Raw genomic sequence first — 26,766 nt, 5'->3', positions numbered from 1 at the left:
GAATCTGAGGGGTCACCACCTCCATTATATTAGCCTCCCACCACCATCAAGACACCGAAACCCCTACGGGTAATCGTTTTTTCTTTTTTAAATTATATTAGCCTCCCACCACCTCCATTATATTAGCCTCCCACCACCATCAAGACACCGAAACCCCTACGGGTAATCGTTTTTTCTTTTTTAAATTAGGGGCTTAAATATGATTTAGGTTTAGGTAATTTTGTTAGTTAGTTTTTGTTTTTGGTATATAAGTAGAGAGAATATTTGGTGCGCAATGTAAAGTCATATTCTACCATGGTTTAATTTTAAATCATCTATAAGACACATGCATATATACTTGCCCACACTATGTCTTAACGTCGCACTATCGATGAGTGAAAGACAATCAGAGAGTTGAGTATACTTTTACTTCATAGTATGAAATATATGAATACAACACAAATTAGTTGATTTTCATGGTCCCGTTACTATTTTGCATTTATTTTTGGTTTCATGATTTAAAAAAATAATAATCTCACCTTAAGAAGGCTACAAATATGTAGTAAAGCTATTAAACCAATTTTTAATATCTCATAATATATTGGGTCATTCTATCGTACCCCCGGTATTTTTAGGAGGGAACGGTACCCTCTTTAGCCATAGATTTTGCACATTTGAATCCTGACTGTTTATTTATTTTTAATGAAAAACTAGTTACTGGTTAAGTAGGTAATATAAAAAAGCAAGAATACACAGACAAACAAACTAGTGTTCTCTCTCTCGCGTCTTCTCTCTCAAACTGAAAACCTAATGGGCATTCCTTCTTTCACTTCAAAATACTAAACGATGCATCTCTGCAATGCTTGGCTTCCACCACTAATGGCCCAAGAGAGAGAATGACTCATTCTCTCGGGTCTTGTGCTTCATCCATAACTCATTCAAACCTAATGACCTAGATTTTGTCTACTCCACTCTCAAATGGATCTCTATCATCGACCTGTGAGATTTCTTCAGTTCTCTTTACTCTTAATATTTTTTTAGTCTTATCAATTTGTATTCGATATTGGGTCTCTCTTTTCTTTTTTTTCTTTTCTTTTTTCTTTTTTTTTCTTTCTCATTTTGACTCTAAATTTTTGGGTATTTTTAGCTTTTTCAGTATCATTTCAATTCTGGGTATGTTTTGTTTTTCCTTATCTTAATTCAAATTGAAAATTTGTTTTGTTTTGTTTTTGTCTCTAGAATTTGGTTATGCCTTTTGTTTGCACGAGTAAATAGTAATAATTTGTTGGCTCTGAATTGTGGATTATTAGATGCCCATTTGATCGATGATTGAGTTAAGAAATGAATCATTGACAGTGAATATTGGGGTTTAAGGTAAAGTGAGACTACATAAAGAGCCGTTCTTCACTTATGGTTTGGCCCTTTTCCTTTTTGTTTCATTTTTCATACAGAAAGCTAGTTTTGCTTATATTTTGTCCTACCTAACCATGTGGTTTGTTGGGGGTATTTGGATGACATTTATCTATGGAACTATGCTAATGTCACCAGGAAAAAATGTGTGTGTGTGTGTGTGTGTGTGTGTGTGTGTGTGTGTGTGTGTGTGTGTGTGTTTTAAGTTAAATTAATTAAGCAATAGTGATAGAAGACCTTTAGGGGTTGATTTGTGAAATGCAGTAGATTATGAACTTGTTTATCTGTCTTGATATTGAGAAATGGAGGAATTTCTAACTATCTACTGAAATGCTAGCTGTAAAGTATGCCTTAGCTTGAGTCAAGGAGCAGGGAAAGTTGTGAGGGAGTAGAGGGGTGACTATTACAGTTGTGAAAAAATTGTAGCCATTACCATTCATTTGCTTTTGAAACTATCCTAATGGTATTGAACTGAAAACCTTGTGAAACATACCATTCAATAGCTTTGTTTTGGTGGGTTAAATTTGAAACTATCCTAATTGGAATGAAATAAGTTCCTTGATAAAAAATTCTACCCCATTTATAAGTTATTACTAAAACCTACTCCTAATCCAGTGGTGTAACCAGAGACTAATCCTTTATTGATGGGTTTATTAAATAAGTTTAATTATTTGCTTACTTTGTGTATTGCTTCTGTAAATGGGTCCAAACACTTATAACATGTTTTTTAAAGTAATATCTAATTTTAATAACTCAGCTTATATATAACCATTTCATTTTTCCTATCAAGATAACTCAGCTTATCAATATGAATAATTTATTCATTGTTTCCTTTTCGGCCTCATTTTGTGCTTGACTGAGTACTTGTTCCTTATTCTTTGTTTCCTTTTTAGCCTCATTTATTCTTGAGCTGTTATATGCTACTCCTTGGAAACCCCAACTGTTAAAAATACACAAGGGTTTAAAAGCAGAGAAAATGAAAAAGCCTTGTAGTTAATTTAGAATTATTATCATGTTATTTAGGGTTTCCAAGGAGTAGCAAATAATAGCTCAAGAATAAATAGGAAGAATTAGTCTGACAGGTTTTGATTATGGTTTTATTTCTTTATAAATTTGACTATTTTTACTTGTTTCTTCTTTTCCCCCCTTACCAGAGAGATGCAGATAGTGCACTGGAGCAAAAATAGATAAGAGGGAGAGATAATCAAGTTATCTTTTTGTTTATAAAATTATTTCTAAGAGAAAAGACAATGTAGTCCAAGGATGTTGAGTACTTTTAATTAGTTATTCAAAATATTGCTAGTTTTAGCTATTTCATGTCTTGTTATTTAATTGTAGTTGTTCAACAATTAAAACATTGAACAACATTTCAAAGTCTCATGTGGTCAATTTTGATTTTAGCTTTGATTTTATCACTTTTAAAGACATGACAAGCATGAGTGGAAGGTAGAGTTAATTGACAATAATTTTCTACCTCATGAAGCAAAGATTAGAAAAGGGATACCTCTTAGTGTTTATGAATCATAGGACAAACAGGTGTGGTTACCCTCAAACCATGGCGAATACATCACTCGGTTAGCCTATAAATTGCTAGCAATGAATGACAAAAATTCGATGCTAAGCTGCTCATCAGGGTAAAGGAGTACATAGTTATGGAAGGAGATAGGGCATCTACAAGCTCCTTACAAGGTGAAGCACCTGATTTGGAGAGCAGCTAGTGAGGCTTTACCAACTCTACATAACTTATTGTGTAGAGGTGTGATTAAGAATGCTTGCTGTCTGAATTGTAAATCTGATGGTGATAATTATCAAATCGTTGTTGGCTAGGAATGTCTCTCATCCAGAGTATGTCCATGTTATCCAAGATGTTTTGTTTATTGCTTCTAGTTTTCGGGTCTGTAACTTTACCCATGTCCAACTCTTAGGCAACTCCGTTGCCCATTTTCTTGCCAAAAGTGCTAAGTTAGGCAATGAGCTACCGGTTTGGTTTGAGTCTATTCTTGATTATATAGCTCCTCTATATTAGAGATGCTTTGTAATTTATTTCATCAATGAATAAAACAAGGGCCTTTCGGCCTAGATTCTCAAAAAAAAAAAAAAAAAAAAAAGACGTGGCCTATGTGTTCCCCTTAGAAAAACTGCAACTTTATGCAAAATTGAAATAATGGATTCCAATGACCACTTGTAGATCAAGTTTTCCATTTGCCACACATAGATTAATTCAAATGACCATCAAAGCGCATTGAGCTTACAAGTTGTGCGAGGTCATGAATTATCTTCTATATCATTTTTATTTAATTTATCGTGTTTGCTAAAGGATTTTTTCTATTCTGGCATAGAATGATGTTCTTTGATCCATTTTCCCTTTAATTTCATTATAAAAAATAAATAATCTAAAACATTTCTCTAACTCTGAGATATTAATGGTGATATTTGGAATTTATATAAAATCATTGTCATGAGTTTTATTAAAATTGATGAACAACCACCAATTCCAAAGAGTTACTTGGAGAGGTGGAGTGTAAGAGTGACGGACATACTTAGACTTTTTATATAATTCAATTTTTTTTTAATCAAAATATGAAATTTATTTTTTTCAAAAAATTGTAAAATATCTCAAATGCAAAGATGGCTAGAAGGACATATGTGAGAGAGAGAGAATATCGTGTTGGTACCATCCAATGTGACTAAAAATAAATAAATGAACTACCAAATATGACATTGGTACTAAACATTTTGATGTTAGTACTATCTAATGTGACAAAAAAAAGGGACTACCAAATGTGGTCATGGTACTATCATGTGATATTAGTACCACCAATTTAATGTTGGAACCATCCAATGTGACCAAAACATAGGGGAATCATCAAATGTAACAATAGTACAGTCATATGTAATGTTGGTGTGATTTTAGGGTAATTCGGTCATTTTTTAGGTCCTAAGGGTATTTTGATCATTTTTTTTTAGGTTCTAAAGGTATTTTGATCATTTTTAAGGTTCTAAATGTATTCCGGTAATTGTTGAGGGTTTCGAGAGTATTTTTGTCATTTTTAAGTTTTATGAGGTATTTTGGTCATTTTATAGGTTTTAAGGGTATTTTTGAAATTTATTCAAGGTTTTAGGGTCATTTGGGTCATTTTTAAGGTTCTATGGGTATTTCAATCATTTTTTAGGTTTAAGTGCATTACTATCGTTTTTTAGGTTTTAAGGGCATTATTGTCACTTTTTAAGTTACAAGGTCATTTTAGTCATTTTGTTGGTTTTATGGTCATTTAGGACATTTTTTTAGTATCTAAGGGTATTTCAATTATTTTTTAGGTTTATAGGGTATTTAAGTCATTTTTTAGGTTTTAGGGTCATTTTGGTCATTTTTTTAGGTTTTTAGGATATTCCAATAATTTTTGAGGGTTTTGGGGTTATTTTGGAAATTTTAAAGTGTTAGGATGTGTTTTGGTAATTTTAGTATATTTAAGGGTATTTTGAAAATTTTAGAGATTTTAGGAGTATTTTTGTTATATATATTCATCGATTATTAGGTAATTTGGTGGGGTTGGGTTGACTATGCTCATATGTAATGTTGGTATGGCTTAATGTGACGATGGAATTGTCAAATGTGAGTAAAAAAATTAGAAACATTGAATGTGACAAAAGTACAAATATGAAATAAGAATGTGACGATACATGGAAAAACTATTGAATATGAATTATTAATTAATCTTTGTTTATTTTCTACAATCAAAGCAAATGGGAAAAAAAATTCTAACAATGAAATAAAAATTTAAGCTACTACTTATACAATGTTGCCTTAGTAACCTTGCACAAGACAAACACATGGAATGGGTTTGAATTTTTTCACAAAGAAAGAAAGCATAAGATACCTATTATTAAGTTTGGTGAATGTGAAAAGTATCTAACTCTCAACACAAATAATGAATGTTGCACATAGGATTCTAATCTCATAAATCCCTATCCTTGATACAAAACATTCAATTACGAAATTGAAAATATCAATTAAACAAAAATTTAAATAAAAATTAGGATTCCAATCCCCCCAAATAATCAATAAACAATTAAATTTCAATTTATGAGATTCCAATCTCCTAAATCACATGAACCTAGATAAAATTCACAATATTAAAGTCAAATCTAATGAAGATGCCTAAAAAACATAAAACTTGGTGTAGTAGCCTTGATTGATGACTAAAGAACCATTGAATGTGACTAAAAAACTGTCACGTATAATGTTGGAACTGCACAATGTGAGGAATGAATCATTAAATGTGAGAAAAAAAAAATAAAGGAACCACCAAATATGGGGAAAAAAAAAAGTCACATGTGACGTTGGAACTACACAATGTGAGGATGGAACCATCAAAAGTGAGAAAAAAGTAAGGGAACCACCAAATGTGACAAAAGAACTGTCACATGTGATGTTGGAATTACACAATGTGAGGATGAAACCGTCAAATATAAGAAAAAAAAAGGGAACCACTGAATGTGACAAAAAAACTTTCACATGTGATATTGGAACTGTACAATGTGAGGATGAAATTGTTAAATGTGAGAAAAAAGTAAGAGAACTACCGAATGTGACAAAGGAACTGTCACATGTAATGTTGGAACTGCACAATGTGAGGATAAAACCATCAAATGTGAGAAAAAAGTAAGAAAACCACCAAATGTGAGAAAAGAACTATCACATGTGATGTTGGAACTGCACAATGTGAGGATAAAACTATCAACTGTGAGAAAAAAGTAAGGGAATCACCCAATGTGACAAAAGAACTACCATATGTGATGTTAAAACAGCGCAATGTGAGGATGGAACCGTCAAATGTGAAAAAAAAAAAAGTAAGGGAACCATCAAATGTGACAAAAGAACTATCATATGTGATGTTGGAACTGCACAATGTGAGAATGAAATCGTGAAATGTGAGAAAAAAGTAAGGGAACCATCAAATGTGAGAAAAGAACTGTCACATGTAATGTTAGAACTGTACAATGTGAGGATAGAACCGTCAAGTGTGCGAAAAAAGTAAGGGAACCACCTAATATAAGAAAAGAACTGTCACATGTGATGTTGGAACTGCACAATGTGAGGATGAAACCGTCAAGTGTGAGAAAAAGTAAGGAAACCACCTAATGTGATAAAAGAACTATCATATGTGATGTTGGAACCGTCAAATGTGAGAAAAAAAAGTAAGGGAACCACCAAATTTGAGAAAAAACTATTGTATGTGATATTGGAACTGCACAATGTGAGGTTGAAACCGTTAAATATGAGAAAAAAGTAAGGAAACCACCCAATGTGAGAAAAGAACTATCGTATGTGATGTTAGAACTGCACAATTTGAGGATGAAACCGACAAATATGAGAAAAAAAAAGTAAAAGAACCACCAAATATGAGAAAAAATTGTCTGGCTTACATGAATGTGAATTTCTGTACCTAAATCATGTTTTCACATGCTGAGATAATCATGCATAAAGAATGCTGAGACTTGGCAGCACAAAACCACAATTGCATCTTGGAAACATACTTTTCCTTTTGACTGTGGTTAGCATTTTCTTGTGGTCTTCAGATTGTGAAACTTTTGAATACTTCATGGAGTGGGGTTGGTCCTGGACTAATGCATGCTGCTACAAAAGGTGCTTTACAAGTGGGAAAACCAGCGGGTGGATTAAAGATAGGTAAAGAAGCTGGTGAAGGGACAGCCTCAAATTTTCATCTGTGTCTACCTTCAGAAACTTATCTTACTTGCAGATAATCTATTGTTGTCACCTGATGCTTCTCAATTGCATGAATTGCTTTTCAGTAGTGCCGGTTTTTTCTGCGAGGTAGCATGGGTTGGTGGATGCTGCAGTTAGGAGCAGTAGTTTTGATAAAATTGCTGGTTCTGCTCTTCCAGGGGGTATTGGTACTCTGGATGAGGTGTTTGAAATATTAGCATTAATTCAACTAGAATGGATGGGGTCAGAGCTTCCTTTTCCCTTCCCATTTTTTTTTTTTTTTTAATTATAATCACCTGTTACGTTACTCTAATGAACTATGACTCATTCTATTCAAAGCAATAAGACTTTATTGATGATTGTGAGGAATGGGGTACATTTCCCAAATGAGAGATTGCATCACTATGGATGGTTTGCTACATTAACTCAGAGGCTTTGGCTTATCTAGCAGAATTTAATAGTCTCCCTCTTAGTGACAAATGTAGAAGTGAAACTGAACTGCAAAGTATTTGTGGGGCAACAGTGTCTTTATATTTTTGTAGTTGACGATTGATTGACTGTTATGAGATTATTTTTCAATCTATTTGATTTTATGTGCAGTAGATGTAATGGCATGAAGAATTTTGCATGCCAAAAAGCATTCCAAGATTTGGAAATGGATGCTTTGATGTCTCTTTGGAGTGGTGAAAATTATTGTGAAATCCTGGTTCATGATCTGTGTAGATGTAATGGCATGAAGAATTTTGCAAGCCATAAAGCATTCCGAGATTTGGAAATGGATGTTTTGATGTCTATTTGGAGTGGGGAAAATTATTGTGAAATCCTGGATCATGATCTGTATAGATGTAATGGCATGAAGAATTTTGCAAGCCAAAAATCATTCTGAGATTTGGAAATGGATGCTTTGATGTCTCTTTGGTGTGGGAAAAATTATTGTGAAATCCTGGTTCATGATCTGTAGTTTTTCATATTTCACCTTGGAATCAGTTGACTGAATCTAATTACAAATGAAGAAATTGCCTTTTACTGTTAATTTTGTGATCCAGTAAAAATGAGTTCTCACCTATAGCTTTCTTTAATTAGTGAGCAGCCAGAAATTACCATGGTTTGGTACCTTATGCTGCTTTTTGATTGGTTATGTTTTGCAGGTACTTTGGTACCAAGAAATGGTTAACATTTTATTTTATTTATTTTTAAATGAACCATGAACAATATGGTTATTGGACAAAATAGAATGCGGCAAAAAATTAACTGTTATACATATCTTTAAGATTTTTGGTACGAGGCCTTGACTTCAAAATTCAAAGCACTACAATGGTGCCTCTGTGAACCACAGGCGCTATTGTCGCTGCTGCTGCTGCTTTTTCTATCACCATGGTGGTGCTCTCTTACTTGTGCAAAGTTCCCTCAGTAGGTGCCTTCTGAATTTTTGAGGATGACAATGAACTTGTGCAGTAACACGAGCAGGATTAAGTACTTCTCTGTTTGTTAAATATTAACTATTTGATTTCATTCTTTTTGGGACAACAATACTCTCATCCAAAGGAAATGAGTTAACTGCAATTATACCAGCTTGAAGATAAATTGTGGGGTAATAAGTTAATGGATTTTGACCCAAATTCAAATGAATTAAGACTATTTCGTAAAGAGAAAAAGCTTCGCCAACTACTTTGAGTAATTATTTCATTTTATTGTAAATAAGACTTACCCTTTTTTTGGTTTGCACAAACGAAAACTTTATTTATAAACCAATAAAACAGTAGGAAGTCCATTGTCCTCAGCAGTACAGAAGTTTTTTTCTCCCCTCTACAAGCCACTATGCATACCCCAATTACTAAGACTATGACCTACTTGGTTTGCATTCCTATTATTCCAAACAAAGGAACAAATATCAAACTCCTTTGCCAATACCAATCTATCCTCCAGTTCTTATAGCATCAATATATGATCACTTTCTGCAATTTCATCTCTTCAGAAATCCAAATGTTCCAAAAGAAGAATAGCCTGAGCAACTACTGTTATTGGTGCAACCCACATAATTTTCTTGACCCACCTAACTTTTATATTGCCCCAATCACATATTGAAACGGCAATACAAGCTCTGTCATTATTCAGTCACATCACAATTAAGCTTCAAGAGGCCCGTGAGAGGCTTCCTTCACTTCTTGGCTTTCATCAATAGAAACATTTCTCTTGAATGATGCAGAAGCATGCTCTTCTAAACTCTCATGAAGCTTTAAATTCTGCAAATTTCCGCCAAGATCTTCACCCGTCTGTGTGAACCTGTGTGATTGAGAAATACTATTAGCAAATCTCAGAGAATTCTCCTTTATTACTTAAGATCCATACCAGTTTATTAGGACTGCTTCTTAGTAGCAATGGGGATTTCATAATGGCATTTAATGGCTCTTCATCAAAGAAGCTTTTTAACTAGTCTAAACTCCATCCATGGCCATTAGTTTGAAAATCAAATAAATTCTGTTTGTAATCGTGCCTAAAACATTTGGGAATGCAATAATGTGAATCTGTTTATCTATAACAGATGATTGGATGAACACGGGCGGCTGCACATGTATTTCAGGCCTGATTCAAAATGAAACCCCTGCGGCCGCCTTGAAAAGAAAAGAAAATTTATATGTATAAAATATTTTTTTTCTAATTTAATTTTAAATATCTTTATAATATTAATATCAATGACAAATAGATAATGACAATGATATAAAAATAAAAATGTTAAATAAACTTAACAAAATAGAATAATCAAGCCTACATTGACTGTGGCTTCCTCGGATGTACTAATTTAGAGCCTTTGGCTTTTACACAGCATCCTTTGGAGTCCCACATCGAAAGAATCTTCCCCCACTTTCTACCTTATAAGCTCTAAAACGAAACCTTATAACTAGTGGTACACTACTCCTTCGCTTGCACTTTTTGGTAATATTCATAGGTCCCACTATACTATTTCAGCTAATTTTTATCTTTATCTATAGTACTTTCTGTAAAAAGTTTTTAATTTCAACAAAATAAATGGATCCCAAATAGACCCTAAATATACTAAAACTACTTTAAAACTATTTTATCACCCTCCATCATTAAAATTAAAATTAAAATCATATTACACCGTTGGGGCTATATTTTAAAATAAAAATAATTAATTAATTGATATTCAGCTACAGTAATTAATTTGCCTGTTGCGAAGTTCTGGGAGTTAGGCTGCACATACAAGCCTTCTCAGCTCATAAGTGAATGCATAACATTACCTGCTTTTGATTTCTACCAAAACAAATGGTCTTCATGGATGACTTTTATGTTAAGACTAGTCGCATACCCGCGCGTTGCGCGCGGTAATTCTTTTAGGATGGTCTTATTAAATATTTTATTAATACTATAATTTTAGTTATTAATCATTTAATTTTCATTAGTTTTTAAGTTAACAAAAACCTTAAATATACCTTTTCTTTTCTTTTTTACCTTTACACACACACACATATAGTGAATCTTTACACATACATTTAAAAAAACTCTATATATTCCACTTTTTTGGATGCGTAAAATTATAGAGTACTACTCCATAATGATAGTGACTAATTAATTTTATATTTTTTTTTAGTGATCTCATTTGTAACGCTTCTTACCATTATCATGTATTTACTAACTGATGATTTGCATAACAAAGATGATAAATGAGAGGTAGCATTATTCATTAGATTTTCGAAAGTAATAGTGCATGAAAATTATATATATTATAAATAAGGTTAAATGAAATGTCAAAAAATGGATTTTTAAATTTTCTAACTTTATTTCTTACTCAATTTCTACTACTATCAGAGAACATCTCTTTTTTAGTTATGATTAATATGGTTTCCATAGTTGGAATTTGATTAGTTTTAAATTTAAATTTAGTACTATGATTGTATTTAATTGTTGATTGTTGATTTAATTTTTTAGGTGAATTAAACAGTTTATGGTACTACACTGTAAAATTTTTAATGTTCTCCACACGGTAATCTCTATTTTATTTTTTACTTCTTCTAACAACCTCTTTGTTTTCCAATCAACGATTACTAATTGACATTTGGTTTTTTTTTTTTCTTTACCTACTCTTTATTACTTTGTATTGGTTTTTTTTCTATACCATCTCTCTTTCTCTCTCTCTCTCCATTGGCAACCTATCGTTTTCCAAAATTTGATGATGATTCTATGACATTAAATATGCATTATTAGTTTTTTTTTTTTTTAATTTAGTGTTTCTAACTTGATTTATTTTGTATTTCATTCTTCCTTTGATGCATTGGGTGTGAGAATGAGTGTTTCCCTATCATTACTCCACTTAATGTGGACAATTTTATTTATTTAATTTAGGCAAAATATTATATTTAAAATTTTTTAAAATAAAAAAGGAGTGGAAATATAAATAATTTAATGATATATATGGGGGATGTGGTTGAATTTAAATGTTAAATAAAATGATATGAGAAAAAAATAAAAATAAAATGCATAACAATAAACACTAACTTATCCAAATAATTCTATGTAATATAATAATAGTACATTCTTATATACTATTTTTAATTATTTATAATGAAATATGATAATATTTAACAATCAAAGACATAAAAAATAAATAAATAAAACTTAAAACACAAAGCTAACTCCCATAAACCAAAATAGAGCTCTAAAGAATACAAAACTTTATCAGGCTAAAATAGAGATGCAAGAAAAATAAAAATAAAAATCTACCAAAAAATTGAGGGTGAAAGAGTGGGAAATAACCACTTTTCTGTTAGATAAAATTATGTAAAGAATATAAGAGTGAATGATAAATTTATACTAAGAGGATGATAATATAAAAAAACAAAATAAAGGAAGATAAAAGGAAAGAGGAAGAGTGATATCAAGGTAGAATTTTTGGGGAGATGAAAAGGTAAAGAGAATGAGAAAGGTTGAAGAAAGTGTAAATGCTAAAAAAAAATGAGTACAATTTGATGAGCACAATTTTCTTTTATTTGAATTTAAGTAAAATATTACATTTTTATTTTTTAAAACAAAAAGAGAGAGAAAATATAAATAATTTAATGATAAGGAGGATGTGGTTGAATTTCAATATTGATTAAAATGGAAGAGAAGAAAAAAATAAGAAAAATTAAAAGATATAACAATAAACACTAAATTATCCAAATTATGCTATGTAATGGAATACTATTTTATTTTTATCTACTATCTTTAATTTTTTATAATGTAATCGGATAAAATTTAACAATCAAAGAGCAAAATAATAATAATAATAATAACTTAAAACACAAAACTAAATCGTATGAACATAAATTAGAGTTCTTAAAAATACAAAATTTTATCAACCTAAAGCGGAGATGCAATAAAAAGTAAAAATCCACCAAAACATAGAGAGAGAGAGAGAGAGAGAGAGAGAGAGAGAGAGAGAGAGAGAGAGAGAGAGAGAGAGAGAGTTTTTGTGAGAGAAAACTATGCAAAGAATGGAAAAGAGTGACAAATTTATAGTAAGAGGGAAGAGATAAGAAGAGACAAATAAAGGAAGATGAAGAGAATGATGAATAGCAACATTAAAGTAGAGGGTAGTGGGGAGATGAAAAGGTGAGGGAAGAAGAAAGGTTGAAGAAAATGTAAATATTTAAAAAAATAAGTGAATGTAAAAAAAAAATTATAGGAAAATTGGAAATAAAAAAGAAATATATATAGATGTTAAAATCGACAAAGATGAATATGTAAAGTCAATAATTTATATATATATATATATATATGTAAAAAAAAGGAATAAATATTAATTATATATAGATGTTAAAACCGACAAAAATGAATATGTAAAGTCAATAATCTATATATATATATATATATATATATTTGTAAAAACAAAAGGAATAAATATTAATTATGTGGCGAATGACGTAGTGATGAGGTGGCACAACAGGAGCTCAGTAGATATAAATGCTTCTACTATTTTTAATTTTTTATATTGTAATTGGATAAAATTTAACAATCAAAGAGAAAAATAATAATAATAATAATAACTTAAAACACAAAACTAAATTGTATCAACATAAATTAGAGTTCTTAAAAATACAAAATTTTATCAACCTAAAGCGGAGATGCAATAAAAAATAAAAATCCACCAAAACATTGAGAGAGATAAAAATCCACCAAAAATTTGAGAGAGAGAGAGAGAGAGAGAGAGAGAGAGAGAGAGAGAGAAAACCTTTTTGTGAGAGAAAACTATGCAAAGAATGGAAAAGAGTAACAAATTTATAGTTAGAGGGAAGAGATAAGAAGAGACAAATAAAGGAAGATGAAGAGAAGGATGAATAGCAATATTAAAGTAGAGGGTAGTGGGGAGATGAAAAGGTGAGGGAAGAAGAAAGGTTGAAGAAAATGTAAATATTTAAAAAAATAAGTGAATGTAAAAAAAAATTATAGGAAAATTGGAAATAAAAAAGAAATATATATATAGATGTTAAAATCGACAAAGATGAATATGTAAAGTCAATAATTTATATATATATATATATATATATATATATTTATATATATATAGATGTTAAAACCGACAAAGATGAATATGTAAAGTCAATAATCTATATATATATATATATATATATATAAAAAATAGGAATAAATATTAATTATGTGGCGAATGACGTAGTGATGAGGTGGCGCAACAGGAGCTCAGTAGCTATAAATGCTTCTACTATCTTTGATTTTTTATAATGTAATTGGATAAAATTTAACAATCAAAGAGAAAAATAATAATAATAATAATAACTTAAAACATAAAACTAAATCGTATCAACATAAATTAGAGTTCTTAAAAATACAAAATTTTATCAACATAAAGTGGAGATGCAATAAAAAAATAAAAATCCACCAAAACATTGAGAGATATAAAAATCCACCAAAACATTGAGAGAGAGAGAGAGAGAGAGAGAGAGAGAACCTTTTTGTGAGAGAAAACTATGCAAAGAATGGAAAAGAGTGACGAATTTATAGTAAGAGGGAAGAGATAAGAAGAGACAAATAAATGAAGATGAAGAGAAGGATGAATAGCAATATTAAAGTAGAGGGTAGTGGGGAGATGAAAAGGTGAGGGAAGAAGAAAGGTTGAAGAAAATGTAAATATTTAAAAAAATAAGTGAATGTAAAAAAAAAATTATAGGAAAATTGGAAATAAAAAAGAAATATATATAGATGTTAAAATCGACAAAGATGAATATGTAAAGTCAATAATCTATTTATATATATATATATATATATATATATTGTAAGGACGCGATTCGTAACGAACCTAACAGTGTTGGGTTCGCACGTGAAAAGGCCCAGACAATATCATTTGTAAAGCGTGGGTTTGAAAGGTTAGGCCTTGGTCACCAAGTGGTGGGTTTTTCATGGTGCTCGTATGTGGTTAGGTTTTCTTCACCCCTGGAATCTTTTTCCTGGAGGTGGGCTGGGAGACTCTGGTTTTTGGCCATTTTTCCCAGCCTCCTCCTATAGATTACTCACGTTTCTTTTTATATTAGCCCGTCTCCACTGTCCTTCGACCACATGTAGGGTTAAATCTTCCAAGGCTGATACTTGTCCCATCAGTCCATACCCAAAGTCGTTGGGGGTGGTTGTAAAAGCCAAAGAATTCGGCTCTGTCAGGTGCAGAGTATTGAATGGCAGTAAGGACAGCTTTCCCTAGATATTTTAGATGCTCTTTCAAACTTAGTCCTATACCCTTTTTGTCCTTCTCTTCGGTGGGACTTTAGGTTCTGCCGAGGACCGAACTGTCCTTGGATGTATCCCAAGGATTTCCCGTGCTTTATCTTATCGGGCCTGGGCCATAGCCCTCCTCGGCTTGGACCTCTGGATTCCCCACGGGTAGATGGGCCTGGCCCATAAGTTACTTGGGCCCCACAATAGCCCCTCAAAACCCGGCTGTCCAACCTCTCGGTTGGAAAGGGGGGTTTTGGTAATGTCAAGCCTTGATTATGGCTCCCTTAATTCGACCTTTCATTAATGCTGGCGGTTTTACATCTGTCCAAGAAATGTACTGATCTATGAGGCGTTTTCTGATTTTACTCCTAACGCGTTCTCACCGCTTGATTATTCAAAACGCGCTTTTAATGACTTCCCTTTACGAGACTCATTTACATTCGGCGGTTCGTCTGATGAGGTGGGGAAGTGGAACAGACACATTTTCGTTTTCAGATTCTTTTGGAAACCTGAACGAATTTAATACCTTCCATCTTGCCCTTCCTATAAGAAGGCAAGTAGGAGGCTCTCGCTTTCATACAGAGATCCATTTACCTTTCTGAAATCTGAAACCCTTAGCCTCCCTTAGCGTTTACTTAACCCAATAGTTATACACCAAATCAGAATACGCTCACCATAACGAGTGATGAAGGAACCATACCCTTCCTCGAAGCATCACGTTCTAATAAAGCTCAAAATGGCCCGGTTTGGGCAAGGATGGCGGAGACTTAAGACTTGTCTCACTTTCCTTTCAGCCAAAATCCGAAGCAGGGACTCATCACGTCAAACTTTCGGCGTGACTGAGTCGAAATCACCCATCATCAGTACCAACCACTCTCTTATGAGCATACCTAGTATGGCCCCAGTGTGTCAGGAGTCAGGAACGAGGTAGGGACTAAGTGCCCCTGCTTCTTCCTCTCTTCGTTCACTGACGCCTCCTTCTGCCTCCCTCTCCTAGTCTTCCCAGCACCAGATCCATCCTGGTGCTTTTCTTTCTCCCTCTTTTGCTCCTTTTTCTTTCTTTTCATCTCTTCTCTCTTCTTCTCCTCCTTCTTTACTCATGTCCTCCATCCTCTTCATGCATCTCCTCCATCTTCTTCATTCATCTCCTCCATCTTCTTCCTCCATCTTTTCCATCTTCTTCTACAGAAGGTCCTTTTCTCAATATGGGCACTACTGAGGCAGAGCTAGGGAAGACTTCGGAGACGAGTTTAAAAAGAGATCTGACGGTTTACTTATCTGTACTGCGGATGTTATCGTTGCTTCGGCAGTTCACCTTTTGTATAGGCTTGTTTGAGCCCCTCTTTGTACGTTGTAATAATTTTTCATATTAATAAAAATGGTTGTTATTTTACTTCGCATGTTCTGTCTCTATATTCTTGAAATCATAGCGCAATGCAAAGATATACACCCGTGTGAATTCTTTTTATTTTTTAACCGTGACCGACGTCTAGGACCAAAGTCCCAGTTTAAATAAAAAAAGGTCTTGCTCGGCGTTTATAAAAACAATCCGGCTTAATAATACTGAACCAAACGAATGATACTTAGGGTTGAAACTCCCATTAGGCAGGAAAAGAAAGAGGCATTATGATGAGCTTACCAAGTCGGCCCGGCACGATACCGCTGACCTTAGAATACACTACTTGGAGCCCTAATCTTTTATCAGAGAAAAAGGGCGTTATTATGAATTTGCAAGTGTTGTTCGGCGTAATCATATAGCATTTAGATCAATGTCACATAGGGCCAAAAAATACTCGCTAAGAAAAAGATATCACCACAACTTTAATAGGACTGTTTGGCACAACAACGCCGACCTGAGAAGAATGATACTTACCCCAAAACTAGCCGAGATGATAACTAATTGTTCGATGTGGTGTAGGAAGTAATCGTCCGAGGAAATATCACCCGCAAAAGTGAACAGCCCCCTTAGGCTACCGAATAGTGGAGCGCCCCACCATCATCCTAACACTCTTATTGGCCTTAACATTCTACAATATTTGAGCCGGGGACTTTCCCCATCCGAGTAGTTGGTTTCCCCATAGGCTTGAGTCCGAGGACCATGCAAGGCCTTGGTTCTGTCCCTGGGCCCCCATGCAGAACGGGCCCGGGCCGCGAATTTACTGGGCCCACAAATTAAGAGGTATTTCCGTAGTCTTTGGTCACGCGGTACTTTTTGGCGTCCCAGTGTTCGAGGTGCGCCTTCACGAGACTCCTTTAATCTCAGGGTTGCAGATGGCGTTGGAAATCGAGCCGGAGACATTTTGTCTGTAGCGTTCCTTGGGACGCTGCGTGAATTAAATGCCACCACCTTATCTTTTTAAATAAATAGGAGAGAAAGTTGCTTTACCTACGCACAAATCCTTCAGTTTCCTCCCTTAGTACATCATGTTTGAGGCGAGGGTTGGGGAAAAGGAACTCTCTCCACCACAAAGGCGCCGTGTCCTCCTGAGACTCAAAATAGTGAGGTACGGGCAAAGGAGGCGTAAATTCAAGGGAATATTCCGTTTCGACAGAGGGGAAAGGGCGTTTCTCCCCCTTTTAGTCAAAATCCGAAGCAGGTTCTGTTCATGCCAGAATTTTGGTGTGCCAGAAGAAAGATTCTCCGCCATCAGCACCTCTGCCTTGTTGCAGGCAAATTTTTGGTGAAGGCTCCTCAACTTCCGGCTCCCTGCACCTTTCCTTCAGCGGTGTGAGGCTCAAGTTGGGTTCTTTTGCTGCCTGAGTTATGGGCATGTAAAAGCATTGAGGAAGAACAAGATCTTGAAGCAGTAGCCAACCACTCCTCTGTGCTATCTCCTCGGCTTTATCTTATTCTCTTGTATCTTTCCTTTCGATTATGTAGTGAGCTTTGACATAAGCTGATTCCAGCTTTTCATTGTACGCTGTACTATTTCTTTGTTTTAGTAAAAAGGGAAATTTATCTATTTGTTTTGAATACTATTCTTTTTGCAACACTACTTTGTGAAAGGGTGTGCTCCATGTGTGTGTTTCTTCAATGGTACTTAGAGCAGGAAACCTTGAAACATAATCCAACTAATTCTAATTTACCAACACTACCAGGCATTACGACGATAATTCATAGTAAGTTAAACTTAGGAAACTAACCGAGGTAACAATTGGATATTCTGTGATAAGTGTGAGAATACCGTCCGAGAATGATAATCTCTAAATAATCCATCCGAGGAGTTGACTGAGCAGTAGAGAACTCAAATTGTTTTTCAGGCGACATATTGCTCTATATTGCATCGAACCTTTTGGTGCTGCAGATCCGAAAGCAGACTTGAGAATCCTCGCAATTTAGGAACTAACCCAATTGTTAGGGGAGAGTTTTCCTCGGATAAATCCTAAAGTCCATGTAATGTAGTTTTTCCTTACAAGTAGTTGGTTTCCCCAGAGGCTTGGGTCCGAGGACCATGCAAGGCCTTGGTTCTGTCCAAAACTTAGTTTTCCTCATCCAGGTAGTTGGTTTTCCCATAGGCTTGAGTCCGAGGACTATGCAATGCCTTAGTTCTGTCCAAAACCTAGTTTTCCTCATCCAAGTAGTTGGTTTCCCCATAGGCTTGAGTCCGAGGACTATGCAATGCCTTGGTTCTGTCCAAAACCTAGTTTTCCTCATCCAGGTAGTTGATTTTCCCATAGGCTTGAGTCCGAGGACCATGCAATGCCTTGGTTCTGTCCAAAACCTAGTTTTCCTCATCCAGGTAGTTGGTTTCCCCATAGGCTTGAGTCCGAGGACTATGCAATGCCTTGGTTCTGTCCAAAACCTAGTTTTCCTCATCCAGGTAGTTGGTTTTCCCATAGGCTTGAGTCCGAGGACATGCAATGCCTTGGTTCTGTCCAAAACCTAGTTTTCCTCATCCAGGTAGTTGGTTTTCCCATAGGCTTGAGTCCGAGGACCATGCAATGCCTTGGTTCTGTCCAAAACCTAGTTTTCCTCATCCAGGTAGTTGGTTTTCCCATAGGCTTGAGTCCGAGGACTATGCAATGCCTTGGTTCTGTCCAAAACCTAGTTTTCCTCATCCAGGTAGTTGGTTTCCCCATAGGCTTGAATCCGAGGACCATGCAATGCCTTGGTTCTGTCCAAAACCTAGTTTTCCTCATCCAGGTAGTTGGTTTTCCCATAGGCTTGAGTCCGAGGACATAGGCTTGAGTCCAATGCCTTGGTTCTGTCCAAAACCTAGTTTTCTCTTCGCATGGGACCTTGGCTTTAGGGGAGTTAGCTCCTCAGCCAAGCCCCTAGAGTTTACCCATACGATCAACGTTACCAAACGCCTAGTTTGCTCGTTACGGGGGACCTTGGCTTTAGGGGAGTTAGCTCCTCAACCAAGCCCCTAGTCAAGAAACATAGCCCCTAGCAGGACTTTATACTAGAACTCTATAACCAATGGTTAGAAATAACAAAGGACTCTCTCGACCCACCGCCTATGCCAACACACAAGCCTTTCCCACAGACGGCGCCAATTGTAAGGACGCGATTCGTAACGAACCTAACAGTGTTGGGTTCGCACGTGAAAAGGCCCAGACAATATCATTTGTAGAGCGTGGGTTTGAAAGGCTAGGCCTTGGTCACCAAGTGGTGGGTTTTTCATGGTGCTCGTATGTGGTTAGGTTTTCTTCACCCCTGAAATCTTTTTCCTGGAGGTGGGCTGGAAGGTTCTGGTTTTTGGCCATTTTTCCCAGCCTCCTCCTATGGATTACTCACGTTTCCTTTTATATTAGCCCGTCTCCACTGTCCTTCGACCACGTGTAGGGTTAAATCTTCCAAGGCTGATACTTGTCCCATCAGTCCATACCCAAAGTCGTTGGGGGTGGTTGTAAAAGCCAAAGAATTCGGCTCTGTCAGGTGCAGAGTATTGAATGGCAGTAAGGACAGCTTTCCCTAGATATTTTAGATGCTCTTTCAAACTTAGTCCTATACCCTTTTTGTCCTTCTCTTCGGTGGGATTTTAGGTTCTGCCGAGGACCGAACTGTCCTTGGATGTATCCCAAGGATTTCCCGTGCTTTATCTTATCGGGCCTGGGCCATAGCCCTCCTCGGCTTGGACCTCTGGATTCCCCACAGGTAGATGGGCCTGGCCCATAAGTTACTTGGGCCCCACATATATATATTTATATATATATATTTGTAAAAAAAAAAGGAATAAATATTAATTATATATAGATATTAAAACCGACAAAAATGAATATGTAAAGTCAATAATCTATATATATATATATATATATATATATATTTGTAAAAGAAATAGGAATAAATATTAATTATGTGGCGAATAACGTGGTGATGAGGTGGCGCAACAGGAGCTCAGCAATTATAAATTCCACGTTTTAGCTTTTAGTAATATATTGATGATTGGTTAAATATATTGGCAGGCAAGTAAGGATTGCGATTCTACAAAGGCAAATGAACAGTTTGGATAAGTAGAAACAAATAGCATTCTTATATATCTAAAAGGAACAACTTAAATTTTATTTTTAATTATTCTTCAGTTCATGCCTAGATATCTGGGTCCTATTACTTTCTTGTCATACTTATCCAATTGTACTTTTAATATCAATTTTTGGTAGTGGGGGTCAGAGTAGAGAATTGAAAGTGAACTATGAAATTTATGGATTTTAATGCCAGGATTTAGAAATTCTTATTGTAGTTCCAAGAGTATCAAGAACTAAGAAAATTTGTGAATTTATGAAATGCTTTGCGATTTGGTTGAATGTGCAATAAGGTTTAGTAGGGAGTTTGGTTTTATTGTTTGACAAGAAAGAAAAGAGAGAGAACAATGTTATGAACTCTTACACTAACTTGGGCGTGGACTTGTGTACTTGCATTCTTCAGGGATGTGACTTGGTCATTGTCATTATCTGCAAGCACTAGAGTTGAGAAGAGAGGCATGTGACTTTATGTATGGCTTCCTGCCTGCTTTGCCTTTCATACATGCATGTAAATTTCTGTATGTTTTCACATGCATAAAGAATGCTGAGACTTGGAAACACAACCACAAATTGCATTTTGGAAACATACTTTTCCCACTGACTGTGCTTAGCCTTTTCTTATGATCTTCCACTGTCCATGGAGCAGATTGTGAATCTTGTCAATTGCACTTCAAGAAGTGGGTTGGTCCTGGGCTAATGGATGGAACTACTAAAGGTGCTTTACAAGCATGAAAACCAGTGGGTGGATTTAAGATTGGAAAAGAAGCTGGTGAATGGACAGCCTCAAATTTTCATTCATATCTACCTTTAGAAACTTACCTTACTTGCAGGTGATACTATCGTTGCTACCATATCACCAAATTTTGATACATCTCATTTGCATGAATTGCTTTTAATAGTGCAGGTCTTTTATTTTTATTTTTGAGGACAGGAGGAATTGTTCTGATAGTACTGCTTCTTGTTGCTCTTCCTGGTTGTGTTGGTACTCTAGATGAGGTGTTTGATTCAACTGGAACGGATAGGGTCAGAGCTTCATGTTCCCTTACTTTGGTGAACTATGACACAATCTATTTAAAGCTATTAGGCTTTCTTGATGATTGTAAGGATTGTGTTACATTGTCCAAAGGAGAGGTTGCATCTATGGACAGTTTGCAGCAGTAACTCAAGAGGCTTTAGCTAATTTAGCAGAATTTAATTTTTCTCCTTCTTAGGGATGAAGGCAGACGTGAAACTGAACTGCAAATTATTCTTGGGGCTGTTTCTTCATAATTTTTGTAGTTGACAATGGATTGATTGTTTTGAGATTCGTTTTCAATCCATTTAATTCAAAAGCAATGGACGTAATTTCATAAAGATTGTTGCACACTAAAAACCATTCTGAGATTTGGAAATGGATTCTTTAATATATCTTTGGAGTGCGAAAAAATATTGTAAATTCCTGGTTCATGATCTGTACTTTGTCACATTTCAGCATGGAATCAGTCATAGTTCAAGTGGTGCCTTGCTAAGTTTGTTTTTTTTTGCTCTCTAAAATATTTCAGGTAGTGCTTTTCTTTGTGAATAATGGAATAATGCTAAATATGAATTAAGGCTCTCTAAATTAACAAATAGCTAGTGAAACCAGTGCCTTGTTGTATAGTAAAGAAGGTGATGCTAAGTTTGGAAATTCATGTTTAGTATAGGATGTTGTGTTTGTTGATAATTAGGGTTGATTTTATTTTGCTTGCATTTCAATTTGTGGCTCTATGCTAGCTTTGGTATCAGGGAACCTAGCTCGAGTTGTTGTTATTACTGGGGGGAGTGCTTGCTACAGTTGCCCATACCCCTATTGATGCAAATGCCTTGTGGTTATCCCTGATAATACTGCTATTGGGAATGTGTATTTGGAATGTGTTTTCAATGGGCAGAGTTCCGTGACCAATGACTTTCTCTTATTCCTGCAATGATCTTCAATGTTTACGTTATTGACTAGTGAGGGAAAATATGCACCATGGACAATTTGATAGCAGCAGGAAATACTTGGGTATACTTGATTCTTGAAATATATAAAGTTCCTTGAAATTTTGAAAATGATAATTATATCTTGCTTCCAGTTCAACATGCTTAAACCATTTCTTTAGCTTAACCTCTTGCACAAGAATATCCACACCGACCACACCATATGCAATTTAGTTGTTAGATAAGGCTTGAAGCAAGATAAAGCAAGAATTGTCTTCTTATCATCTCTAGGGTTATTATTGTAGCCAGTATTTCACATCTGTTTTTGAGAGGTAGGATCCAATTATTGTAGGTGTCTGAAGACTCTGAAATGTGAAGAATTTTTAGATTTCAAAATATGTTGGCTTGGTGAGGAAAGCTGTAGGAGATCAATGACTGCCTGTCTAGCTACTCAAATATGACATATCCTCTTTTTTTCCCTTTAGCTTTCTTTGCCCCTCTTTTTTGAACTGCAACCTACTTAATTTTTCATCTCATTGCAAATTTGTCCAAGTCTCAAATACTTGAATCCCTTGGAGCTATTGTTGAAAGGGTAAGACCTGTCTCAATTACAAACACAAACCACTCTGTGAATATTACACGGAGAAGGGCTCTGGAAGCGAATGAAGCAGCATCAAAGCATAGAGAAGCTGACCAAATGAATGGAAACCTTGTGGAACAAACCATTGATTACACAACTGGTGAAGAGAAACAAAGTTTGGCTCTACCACATAATTGTAAAGTTCGCTTCTTTGCTGATCATTTTGAAAATCTATCAAACTTCTGAGCACACAATGAGGGTACAGGGCCTGAGATTTGGCAACAAACAGGGTAGTTTAGATGCATTTGTCACAGCTGTAGGCACAGGACAGACAGTGCTGGTCTTTCCATGATTCTCCAAGTCATTTTATTTTCCCTCCTTTAATTTAAATATTCATATTATATTTGTCAATGAATCCCTTAGCATGTGTTCAACAGGAAAAGAATTTCAATAATAAGTGCTTCTTGATAAATCCGCCTGGTTCTGGTTTATTCAAAAAGGTTACAAGGAGGGGCGATGCACACTAGAGAGGACGAAGAATGAAGAATCCATTTGACACAATAACAGAAGAACTTGGAATAAATAGATTATCATAGAATTTCATGACGGAAAAACTTGACGGGGCTTTCAAAGGCACAGATTTGGAAGCTGTTGAAATGTCTTGGTAAGTGCATGCCTTTGTTTTTCTAAAGTGAAATATTTTGTTGATACTTGATAGGATGACAAATGAAACCAATGGGAAAAAGATTAGGCCCATTCTACCAGTTTGCTGTTTTGTTGATTCTACTGTACTGTGGATTCTTTCCCTTTTTTTTCCACCATTAATATTTTCCAGATGACAAACCAAAAAAAAAAAAAAAAAAATCCATTCTTTCACCCATTTTCCTTTGCTAGAACACAAATACTTTCTGTGTGTTTTAATGCTATGCTTCCTGAACTTTTTTCAGGTTTCTTTTGAAGAATGATGGGTTCTTTCTTGGAAGTTCATTGGCCATGAATTGTGTCCGAGCCATTAGATGTTCAGTGACACAATCCATTGGCCCTAGTCACTCTATTGTAACTATGATTTGTGATAGTGAGATTAGTCATCTGAATAAGTTTTACAGTGCTCAATATCTATCTCAGCATGGATTGACTCTCAAGGCTACAAGATTAGAGCTTCTGGGACATCAGATGAGTTAGTGTGATCAAGAGCTTTGACCTAGATGTTTATTTTACCTCCATCCAAAGTTTGGGTAGGCCCATGCGATTATATTTCTCTAACAAAGTTTTGTACATCTCGGTTAGGATAATGTCAATTTTTTGTTTCATTCTATTCAAGACACCAATATGTATTTTCATTAAGAGGTGTACAATATATATTGTATTCAAAGCTGTGTACAAGGATGATTGAAATCATTTTGTCAAGTGAAGAATGAATTAATGCCAATTACCAGTTATTATGGTCTATGGCAATGTCAAGAGGAAATAAGTTTGCCAAAAAATTTTGAGTAATTAGTTCATTTTACTGTGAATATGACTCTTAGAGCATCATTGTAGAAGGATATTAACAATGAATACTACTTATCTTGCTTGGCTTTTCCTTCTAATCTCTAACCTTTGAGTCATTATAAACAATAAAGCATTTTGAAAATCAACTCAGTTCTGCCTTTTAATCTCTTAACTTCTTAGCCATTGTGAAATAGGAAGACTTGAAATCAACCTGTTGGCGTGCCTAAAACATTTGGATATGCAACAATGTGAATATGTTATAACCACACACATGTTATAATTCAAAATTAAAACTCATTATTGTGGCTCTTAATGTCCATCCCTGATCCTCCATCATCCAGTGGCCTAATGTCCACACCAACAAAACTCTTTTTGTCTCTGTGCGTGTGTGTTCATGCTATTGTTTGTGACTATCCTTTGTGATAGTGGGATGAGACATCTGTGTATGTATTACAATGCCAAATATCTATCTCAGCGTAGATTGATACCCAAGGTAATTGGATTGGAGTTTTTGGGCATCAAATGAGTTAGTGTGACCTCGATTCTTGACTTGGCTGTTTCTCTCCACTTCTACCAATGTTCAAGCAGCCCTATGCAGCTATATTTCTCCAGCAAAGTTCCCTTAGAAGGTGCCTTGTAAATTTAAGAGGATAACAATGAACTGGAGCAGTAATTCTAGATAAGGACTATGTACATCTCTGTTTGTAAGGATAATGACATTTTTGTTTCATCCTTTTCAGAATAACAGTATTTATCTCATTCAAAGGGAAGGTGTTAACTACAATTATTTTAGTTAGACGATCAATTGTGGGGCAATAAGTTATTTAATGAATTTAAGACCCAAATTCACATGAATGATTAAAATTTAAGACTATTTTGTCAAGAGAATAAGGTTTTCCAAACTATTCTCGGGAATGAAGATATCAAATCAGTAGGCCACATATTCTCAATTTCTTTTTCATGACAACAACTAAAACAACTTTTTAGGCATATACTCATTCCCTTCATAAATTTTAAGTAAAATATAACTTCTGATTTCAGGTCCCTATTTTTTTTCCCAGGTTCCATGATTTAGCTATATCAATAGATAGGAAATTCTTTTATTGGCTAAGTAAAAGACATTTTTGAAACATTAGAGATGGTCATCTTTCTAATACAACAATTTAATCTCTTCAACTCTAATGTCTAAAGAAAACCCCTTAAAGTATTTCAGCTTCTCTACATTTATTTTCAGAACAAAACTTTTCTGCAATTTGAAATGTGCAGACAGCTCCTGAGACAAAGTCAAATACTAAATACATTTCTTTGTTAAACCTCTAATGCCCACACATACCCAGTTTAACACTGATGGGTTAAAAAGAAAAACTTTAACACAATGCAGTCTAGAACTGAGAAATCACACAATACAAGACATGCCCAATTCCAAATATTCATGCAACACCAAACTCATAACTCCACCAATAAAAATCAACAAGACCCACAAATCCAAATACAAATCACAAGCCCTGCGCATCAACAACTATACACTAACACATCCAATTGCAATGCCATCACCAAAAACCATGCATAGTGAAACTAACTATTGCATGTAGCTTTGGTTGTGGCGTGTTAGTATAAAATAAAATAAAAAAATAAAAAATAAAAAAGCATAGTGAAACCAACAATTTTCAAATGAAATACTACACTCATAACACAATAGCATAATTAAACAATTACGTCAAGACATGTAGACATAAATCCAGAAAACCCAATATAAAAAAAATACAAAAACTTTCCTCTTCTTTCCCACAGTTTCTCAGCAACATATACATATATAGTAAATTATGTATAATTCATTTAATTGCTTAGGAAAAAGTGCAAGCTAAAAAGCACAGCAATGGATGAAACAAATTGTCCTTGTGAAAAGACAACCCCGTCAATGATTAATCACACGAGAATCACATGTGACCCCAAGACACAAGAAACAAATTCAGAAAATATATTAGTGTTATGAACATCAGGTAGTTATCAGCTTCGAAGGACCAAGCTCATACACCTGGAGTTCCATTCATCCTAATGTAAGGTGTATGTGCAAACAAAGCTGAAAGATTTATGGTCAATCTACTAAACCCACTAAATGAACTACAGGGACATGAATTAGTAACAAATATGTGGAAATGGGTTATTGAAACAATTATAAACTCTGCCTAGGACATAAAAGTCTCCAATTTGACAGGAAGTTCAAGCATAATTCAGAATAAGCTTTGCAAACAACCATATATTAACAGAAGATCTGACATTTTTGTGTGATATACTGCCAACTATAGCCCAGCGCATGCATGTAAGCAAGAAACATTGCTCTTGTGATGCTTCCCTCAGGTTGACATGTTGAGACATGTTGACATATATCCAGAAAACCAAAAATAATCTTCATGTTGACAATTTTTGGTTCATTATTTTTGGGACATCAATA

The 26,766-nt window shown here is 34.8% G+C and overlaps 3 pseudogenes; all 3 read left to right on the top strand.

The window, feature by feature from the left end:
- Positions 1–8,003, top strand: part of LOC115967172 — an 18,936-nt pseudogene extending 10,933 nt beyond the window's left edge.
- Positions 8,004–20,494: 12,491 nt separating this feature from the next.
- On the top strand, positions 20,495–21,485 carry LOC115967171 (annotated as a pseudogene).
- A 658-nt stretch (positions 21,486–22,143) lies between these two features.
- Positions 22,144–24,058, top strand: LOC115967720 (annotated as a pseudogene).
- Positions 24,059–26,766: the final 2,708 nt, after the last annotated feature.

Source organism: Quercus lobata, chromosome 11, assembly GCF_001633185.2.
Source record: "Quercus lobata isolate SW786 chromosome 11, ValleyOak3.0 Primary Assembly, whole genome shotgun sequence".
NCBI lineage: Eukaryota > Viridiplantae > Streptophyta > Magnoliopsida > Fagales > Fagaceae > Quercus > Quercus lobata.
Note: the sequence above shows the minus strand (reverse complement) of the source record. Positions and strands in the feature narration are given on the sequence as shown.